Here is a 9,034-nt window from a genome sequence, read left to right on the forward strand (position 1 = left end):
AATTTTTATCTGTCAAACAAAATATATTTTTGATATCCTGAAGAAATTTAATATGGAAAATTGTTCATCTAGCAAAACACCTATGGCTTATGGTACAAAACTACATACTGATCCATCTGGAAAAGTTGTAGATCAGAAAACGTACAGAGGCATGATTGGTTCTTTGATGTATCTAACGTCTTGTAAACCAGATATTATGTTTTCAACACATCTTTGTGCCAGATATCAGGCTAATCCAAAGGAGTCCCATTTAAGTGACGTTAAGCGCATTTTCCATTATCTGAAAGGGACTGCTAATCTTGGACTCTGTTATCCCAAGGGTACTAGCTTTGAACTAACAACATATTCATATGCAGATTACGCAGGTTGTATGTTGGACAGGAAGAGTACCTCGGGACATCTACAATTTCTGGGAGATAAACTAGTCAGCTGGGCTTCAAAGAAACAAAACTGCGTATCCATCTCTACCGCTGAAGCAGAATACGTAGCTGCTGCTAGCTGTTGTTCTCAAGTATTATGGATGCAGACACAACTCAAAGACTACGGTTTTTATTTTAATAAAATTCCCATTTATTGTAATTACAAGAGTGCAATAGCAATATCTCATAATCATGTTCAACACACTAAGACCAAACATATAGATATCCGGTATCATTTTATTAGAGATCGTATAGAAAAAAAAACTATTGAATTGTATTTTGTAAATACAGAATTTCAATTAGCCGACTTATTTACGAAAACTTTAGATGAAAAACGCTTTAGCTTTCTAATATCTAAGTTAGGCATGTTAAATTTGAAAATTTGAATTTAAAATAGTTCAATTTATTGAACTGTGTTTAATTCAAATTCATTTTTTCAAAATATCTGTGTTTTTTAATACAAATCAGTACTTCATTTTTTATGTGATTTTAAATTCTTTGATCGTGGAAATCTATATTTGAGGGGGAGTGTGAAATTTTATCTGTATTTTAACTGATTCATATTTTGAGGGGGAGTAAAAATATTTGTATGTAATAATTGGTTTAATTTTTCTATTACATGTTATTGAATAATATCTATTTTTTGAAAGATTTAAAAGTTTAAAATAATAAGTGTTTGGCCGATTTAGACTAATCCGGAGAACACTTTGTCCGATTTATTACATATCCGTACAAAGCAGTGTCCGATTTAGGCTAATCCGGACAAAAGGCTATTCGATAAACTCTTATCCGGATAAGATTAGATATGATTCCAAGGAATTGTGCGATTTTCTAAATCGCTTGATCTTATTGTCCGATTACTAAATCGCTTGATCTGTTTCTGCGACTAAGTGTCTAAATCGCTCATCTCTTTGAGTGATTTCTCTTTAAATCGCTTGTTCCTTGAGCGATTTATGTCTTAATCACTTATCCTTTGAGTGATGTTCCTTGTAAATCGATGATCTCTTGAGCGATGTTTAACTAAATCGTTTGTGCCTTGTCCGGTTTATTGTCCGATGTATGTCTTAGTTGTTTGAGCATATTCTAAATCGGACAACCCTTTGTCTGATTTATCTTAATCCAGATAAACCTTGAGCGGATTAGAAGTTGAAAGGTTTTGTCTTTTTCTATAAATACTCGATCGATTTTTATCTTTCACTTTTTACTTTCACTTTCATCGCTTAATATTGTTCTTCATTGTCTCCGGGTACCTTAAATCGCTTGTGTTCTTCAAGACTTCAAATCGATCTTTGTTTCTTTTCATCTTAAATCTAAGGTCTTAATCCTAGTTCATTTGGACTTGATTCTTATCTTGGACTGTATTCTTGGACTTAATATCTTAATCAGAACCTAAAATGAAAATTAATCGATTTTGAACTTAATGGACATAAATCTGACTATATGAACATAAGTCGATTCCTAATAATCTGTTCAGATCTTAATAAGATTTTGTTATAATAATCGTTTTTAGGATAGAATTTTTAGATTTTGATCGATTTTGTTTTGTCTTAGTTTTAGATTTTTGTTTTTTGGTCGGATTTCTCATCGGAGAAGGTGACCGGATGTTAATCCGATCAAACTCAACCGGTGTACTTGTCTGGTTAAGTTTGTTTCATTTATATTTTTTGTTGTTTCTTCTTTGTCCGCATTTCTAATCCGGATGAATTTTTTTTACTTTGATTTTTGTTTTCATTTTTTTTAGTTTCATTTTGTTTTTTGTTTTAGTTTAGTATATTTTTTTTTTTAATTTTTTTAGGTTAAATTTTTTTTGTGTAGTTAATTTTTTTAGGTTAAATTTTTTTCTTTTAATATTCTTTTTTAGTTAATTTTTTTTTTTGTTTAGAATTTTTTTTTCTTAGTATAGTTTAGTTTTAGTTTGTTTTTTTTAGTTAAATTTTTTTTAGTCTTTTAATTTTTTTTTTTTAAGTTTTTCACTTTTTTAGAAATATTTTGTGTTGGTTTTTGGATATTAGCATTGTATTTTTAATCTGGATCTAACATTTCGTGAATTTTTACAGGTAAAATGGCTAAACAACATAATCAGTCAGACGAGGAATCTCATATTCTTTCTGTCAGATCTAACAATTTAAATAACCCGAACCAGCCCACAAACAACTCAATACCAGAAGAATCCCTACTACCCCAGTGCTTTTATCTTGAAATCAAACCAAATAACCACCACTCTAACTTCGATATGCCCTCCGAATACAAGATTATACCAGAAATACTTCGTGGACACACAATTTCTTATGCCCTTTCAGCTTACGCTTGTGTCCTGATGATATACCTACAACAATTGTGGAACACGCTCACCCTTGCTAAAGATGGTGATACATATTTTTTTGAAGGAAACGTAGACAAATACACAAGTCGTTTGACTAACTGTATGTACTAACTGGTTTAATTTTTCTATTACAGGTTATTGAACAATATCTAATTTTTGAAAGATTTAAGAGTTTAAAAGAATAAGTGTTTGGCCGACTTAGACTAATCCGGACATCACTTTAGTCCGATTTATTACATATCCGGACAAAGCAGTGTCCGATTTAGGCTAATCCGGACAAAAGGCTATTCGATAAACTCTTATCTGGATAAGATTAGATATGATTCCAAGGAGTTGTGCGATTTGGTAAATCGCTTAATCCTAGTGTCCGGTTTAGTAAATCGCTTGATCTTTGTGTGCGACTAAGTGTCTAAATCGTTCATCTCTTTGAGCGATTTATGACTTGGTTGTTTGAGTGTATTATAAATCGGACAACCTTTTGTCCGATTTATCCTAATCCGGATAACCTTTAAGCAGATTAGAAGTTGAAGGGTTTTTCTTTTTCTTATAAATACTCGTTCGTTTTTACCTTTCATTTTCATCGCTTGTACTGTTCATCGTCGTCTCCGGATACTAAATCGTTCAAGTTCTTCAAGAATTTCATTCGATTTATGTGTTTCTTCTTCATAAAACCTTGTTTTGATTTGGTAATCAGGTTTTAGGTTAGATTTTATTCATTTTTGATCGATTTAGGTTTTGTTTTAAGTTGATTTTAGTCGATTTCTGTCTTTTGAGTTTTGTTCGGATTTCTCACCGGAGAAGGTGACCGGACTTTACTCCGGTCAACCTCAATCCATGTGATTGTCCGGTTTAGATTTTACTTAGGATTTTCCTTTATTTCTTTGTGACTGGATTTGTAATCCGGCTAATTCTTTGTCTTAGATTTTTTTTGTTAAATTTTTTTTGTTTCTTTTGAGTTTCGTATTTTTTTAAGAAATATTTTTTAGTTTAATTTGTTTAGGGTAAATTTTTTTTAGGTTTATTTTTTTTTACATGTTCTTTTAGTTTAGGATTTTTTTTTTTAGTTTTAGTTTTTAGTTTGATTTTTTTAGTTAAATTTTTTTTAGTTAATTCTTTTTGGTGTTAAATTTCTTTTTAGTCTTTAATTTTTTTTTTAAGTTTTTTCATTTTTTTAGAAAAATTTTGTGTTGGTTTTTGGATATTAGCATTGTATTTTTAATCTGGATCTAACATTTCGTTATTTTTACAGGCAAAATGGTTGAACAACATAATCAGTCTGACAAGGAATCTCATATTCCTTCCGTCAGATCTGACAACCTAAACAACCCAGACCAGCCAACAAACAACCCATTACCAGATGAAAATCTTTTACCTCAATGTTTCTATCTTGAAATCAAACCAAACAACCATACTTTCAACTTCGATATGCCCTCCGAATACAATATAATACCATAAATACTTCATGGACACCCAATCTCTTTTGCCCTTTCAGCCAATATTTCTGTCCCGATGGTATATCTGCAATAATTCTGGAACACACTAACCCTTGCTAAAGATGACGATACATATTTTTCGAAGGAAACGTAGACGAATACACAAGTCGTTTGACCTTGAAACGACTCCGAAGAATTCTGCGTCTACCGGGACCAACCTCGATAGGTTTTGAATCGCTAGTCATTGATGACGAGCTTTGTAGAGATATCAAGAGATTAGGATACTTGCAAGAGTTAACTAATCCATCTCAGTTCAAACGACGATTTCTTCCGTCTATATGGCATCTTCTATTTTTGATCTTCAACCGATGCCTGACATCCAAGACTGTCGGCATTGATACCTGCAGTAGTTCATTTCTCAAGTTCTTCCATGGGATTGTATACACGCACAAGTACAATTACGCGCTAATAATTTGGAATGAACTAGTCGAGCTGGTCAATGCCAAAAGTTTTCCATCAAAAGCAAGGAAGTTTGTGCCGTTTCAAAGATTCTTACAACTGATCATCAAAGCCATGATGAACGCCAACGATGACATCCCGGCCAGGGCGGACAATGAAGTTGGGCCATCGTTCGTCATGACGCGTATTCGTCAACACACAGAATTTGAAGACTTGGATTCAATAATGGAAATCCCACCGGAACTATTTGCCTTCGCTGATCAGAGGGCTTAGTGCGTTATAGATTATAGGAGAGTGATAGATCCTATAGCTCAACCAGAACTGGTTGAACTTACCCCGGGATCAACCCATGCTTTAGCTGAGGGAGAGGGTCTAGTTATAGCTGAGAGCGTTCAGGAACACGGGTTACCTGAACAGGGTTCTGAGCAGAGGGAAAATGTAAATGAGAGGGGTAATATGGAGCGGGGAGACTCTGATCAGCACAGTACTTCAACTGAAAGTACTTCCACAGTTTCTTCAAGCTTGGAAGATACTATATCTAATAATGAAGCAACTCAGGGTGCTAATGATGATTATGATAATGATGATCAAAATGATGATGCTGACAATACTGCTCAACCGGTACTTTCTCAGAATATTCAAGTGGGAGCAGTCATTGATAACATTGAAGATATATTTCCCGAAATAGAAGGTCCACAGACTTGCCCAAGTCTACATTCGTTATTTTTCAATGTTGATGAAGATTTTGGTGGTACATACGATGATTTTGATTCTTTAATGGACGATATTCCAGTAGAAGAAGATGAGGGCGTTCAAGTAGAAAATGTTGAGAGGATGAGTGAACGGGAAGGAGAAAAAGATGGTGAGAGTGTGAGTGGAGCTCAAAATGAAGAATATGCTCCTATCCCAGCGGAAACAGTTAGTCGAGCACCCACATCTACTATCGACATTCATTCGTTGAATGTTGGTAATGAAACAGACATAGCTAGCCCAGCTATACATTTGCACACCCCTCCCGGCCACTCAACTGATTTTCAACAACCAGTTGTTTCAATTTCTCACGGGGACTAAGCACATAATCTATCTGCTTCTCATTTGGAGAATGTGGATATTGAAAATAGTAAGCCTCTGCCCCAGCCTACGACATCGATTATGTGCACCTCGAGTATAGAGCCCATACACATAGGTACACACGAGTCAAGAGCATCTGTTGCTCCAATTGCAGTTCTTAGTGAACTTGCCGGAACAACCAGAATGGAGTCTATTGACTTATCACAAGGACCGGTTGGAAGTCTTACTAGTGCTAACATCACGCCAACACTAAACGTAGGCACAACAGTTTATTCAACTGTTGTTTCAACTGGTAATCTATGTGATCCAGGTGTGACTTTACCCGAATTTGTGTCAAGGGAGTATCTGGATGATGCCCTAAAGGTTGTTCAAGAATTCTAAGTCTCAAAAGGATGATGAAGGGAAAGGAGCCGGTAGTTGATGAACAACCGTCTATGCCGTCACCACCGCCTATGCCTAAGCCTCCGAGGGTACAAGAGCAATCGGTGGATGAGCTTAAATTGTTACTGTATGCAAAGCTGATGTCTACTCAAAATCCAGATGCGGCTGATGTAGACTTGGTTGGGCTCCTCCGGCAACTTGTAGATGACAACCCCACTGTTCGAGCCTCAGAGTTTTTGGCCTTTCAAGATGTAGTTGCTTCTAATTTCTCAAAAGTTAGCAAGCTAATTACATTAAACACTCAAACCTTGAAGAATTCAATTGATGCCTTATCTAAAAGGGTATCGATCTTAGAAGATATGTGTCGAGCTCAAGCCACGTCATTAAAAAGAAGACATGATGATCCGGACGATCCTGATCATCATGAGGGGGAGAGAAAGAGACAGAGGCTGGCTGAGTCGTCTGTTCGTGCTGAAAATGTTGAAAGGGAGCCAGATTCTCAAGCGATTAATGTTGAAAGTCCTGTTTCTGAAAGAACAAGGGAAAGGACTACAGGCTCAATAATAGTTGAAGATGAGATAGTCCTGGAGACAAATCCAGTGATCGAGCCAATGGTTGAAAAGCCGGCGGACTCCACTGTAGAAACAATGTTGCTTTTGGATTTGTCTGCCAACGTGGGATTTAATGAATCTTTCGCTAAAGAATTGGGTGGAGTTCAAGACTTTGGTAAAGACATTGAAAATATTGATGAATCATCCGGGATGTACTTTGACTTTGAAGCTGACATCAATGAAGATGATCTTATCTTCCCATTCTAGGGTGATCATCAGATTCCGTCTAAACCTTCCATTGCAGTTGATCTTGGTGCTTCAGAAACTCCGAGAACGGCGTATGATCCTACAGAGATATTTTCTAAAAATTACGTGTTGTTTGCAATACGTGCTAATGTTCCAGATTATGATAGAGCAAGGATCAGATAACCCTATCCGAAAGACATTTACTTCGGTATCTTTCTTCGGCACCGCAAAGCTCTTAGCGTTGACATGATTCTTGGGATTCACAAAGAAACTCGAGATTATCGTTTGGAGTATAAACATTTTCTTAAAGCTAAGCGCCTTCCCATTAGCCAAGTACGGACCAGATATCGTGTTGTCTCCATCAAACAAATTGATGCCCAAAAACTCCTTAGAGTTTGGTATCCTGTGTTCACTGTTACAAGACAAGATGGAAAGGTTTGGGTATTCAGTGAAGCTGATATCTCTAATCTGTATTTAGAAGATCTGGAGCACATGTACCACGAACTACGGAATCTTACGGTCAGAAAAGAAGGAACAATCGTTGCTCTTGATGCAATCAAGAGGTATATGAGGAGTCATGTCAAAGTATCAATGGTTCTTGACATACAAATGGGTCTTGAAGACAATCAGAGGATCATTAATTTGAAAAGACCAGACCAAGAACTTGAAGATATTGAAGGCTATCCTGTGTATATTATTCTTGAAGAACCGAAGTTTGGTGTGGTGTATAGTGCTGAAGGTCGGATAAAGAAGTTTATGAGATTCAGTGAGCTGAATAAGTATTGTGATGGTACTATAAGGATGGTGCGACGAGCGCTTGAAACGAGAAAAGCTGACAACGATAAAGCCGCGAAATCGGAGAGAATGAGTCCGAAGGAGAGGTATCTTCTGATCAATGCTCTGAACCTTCTTGATGATAAGTTGCAATACTGGAGTGCGCTAAGGAGGCTTGAGACGCTACTTGGGCTTAGAAAGTCAAGATTCACAATGTCTCGAACTTGAATCCAAATGGGGAGATTGTTGGGTTCAAGATTGTGCTTAATTGTTGTATTCAAGTTCTTCCATTTTGTAATTGCTTTGTAATAGTTAGCCTTGTAATTTCCTAGTATAAATAGTTTTTAGCTGGTTAATTGTAATTAGGTCATGCTAATCACTTTGTAAATTCTCTCAAGAAATATCATTCTCAAGCTTGGTGAAAAATCTCTCTCTACTCTCAATTGTGTTCTTGAAGGATTAATCTGATTTGTATGATAATTGGGAATCACAATTGCTTATTCATACTTATTAGACTTGCCAACATACTTCTAGCCTTAACAACTCATTACTAGATTGCTTAGTCATGCTTACTAGACTTGCCAACACACTTCTAGCCTTTACAACTTATCACTAGCTTGTTTAGTCTTATAATTAAGATGTTTCATTAAATGTAAGAACTGCCGGATTTATCAAATAAAGAAACTAGGGTGTTACAAAAATGAAGAAAAATCCTGAATATTAGACTTTTTAAACACATCAGACAACTTACACGACCTTGCCCATGACCTCGAGTCACATGAGAAGTCGAACGCTACGGGAAAGTGAGTCATGCGGTTCCAACTGTGACTTACGCCGTGGGCCAAGTCGCTTAGATCGTCGCCCCCTGCCATGCCTTGTTCTGACCGTTTTCTCGACCTTTCACTGACCGTTTCCCCCATATGTAGTAAAACTAATCTCATGATTGGAGAACAATTGAGTTAAATGCATGAAACCATGCTTTAGTGACCTGTACCTTAGTCTTAAAGATTTGTATATTAAACCAAGTTTGTGATAAAAATTCTTTTAAGGACCAATGTTGAATGAAAAAATCATGGTTAAGACGTAATATGTAAAGATATTTGCCATGGTAGGGTTAAATTGAAGATATGCTAAAGATCAAGGATTAAATTGTAATATATATATATATATATATATATATATATAGAGAGAGAGAGAGAGAGAGAGGGGGAGGTTTACTTTGCAAACTACGTTATTTGTACAAACCGTACAAACCTCATTCAACCAATTATAATTTTTCATTTTGTTCATTTTTTTGTAATTATGAGAGGTTGATTAATCATTTTTATTGTGGAGGGTGCTAATCATGGATATTATCATCTTCATTATTTTAATTTT

The sequence above is a fragment of the Cynara cardunculus genome (assembly GCF_001531365.2).
Source record: "Cynara cardunculus var. scolymus isolate 2C chromosome LG 9, CcrdV1, whole genome shotgun sequence".
NCBI classification, from domain to species: Eukaryota; Viridiplantae; Streptophyta; class Magnoliopsida; order Asterales; family Asteraceae; genus Cynara; species Cynara cardunculus.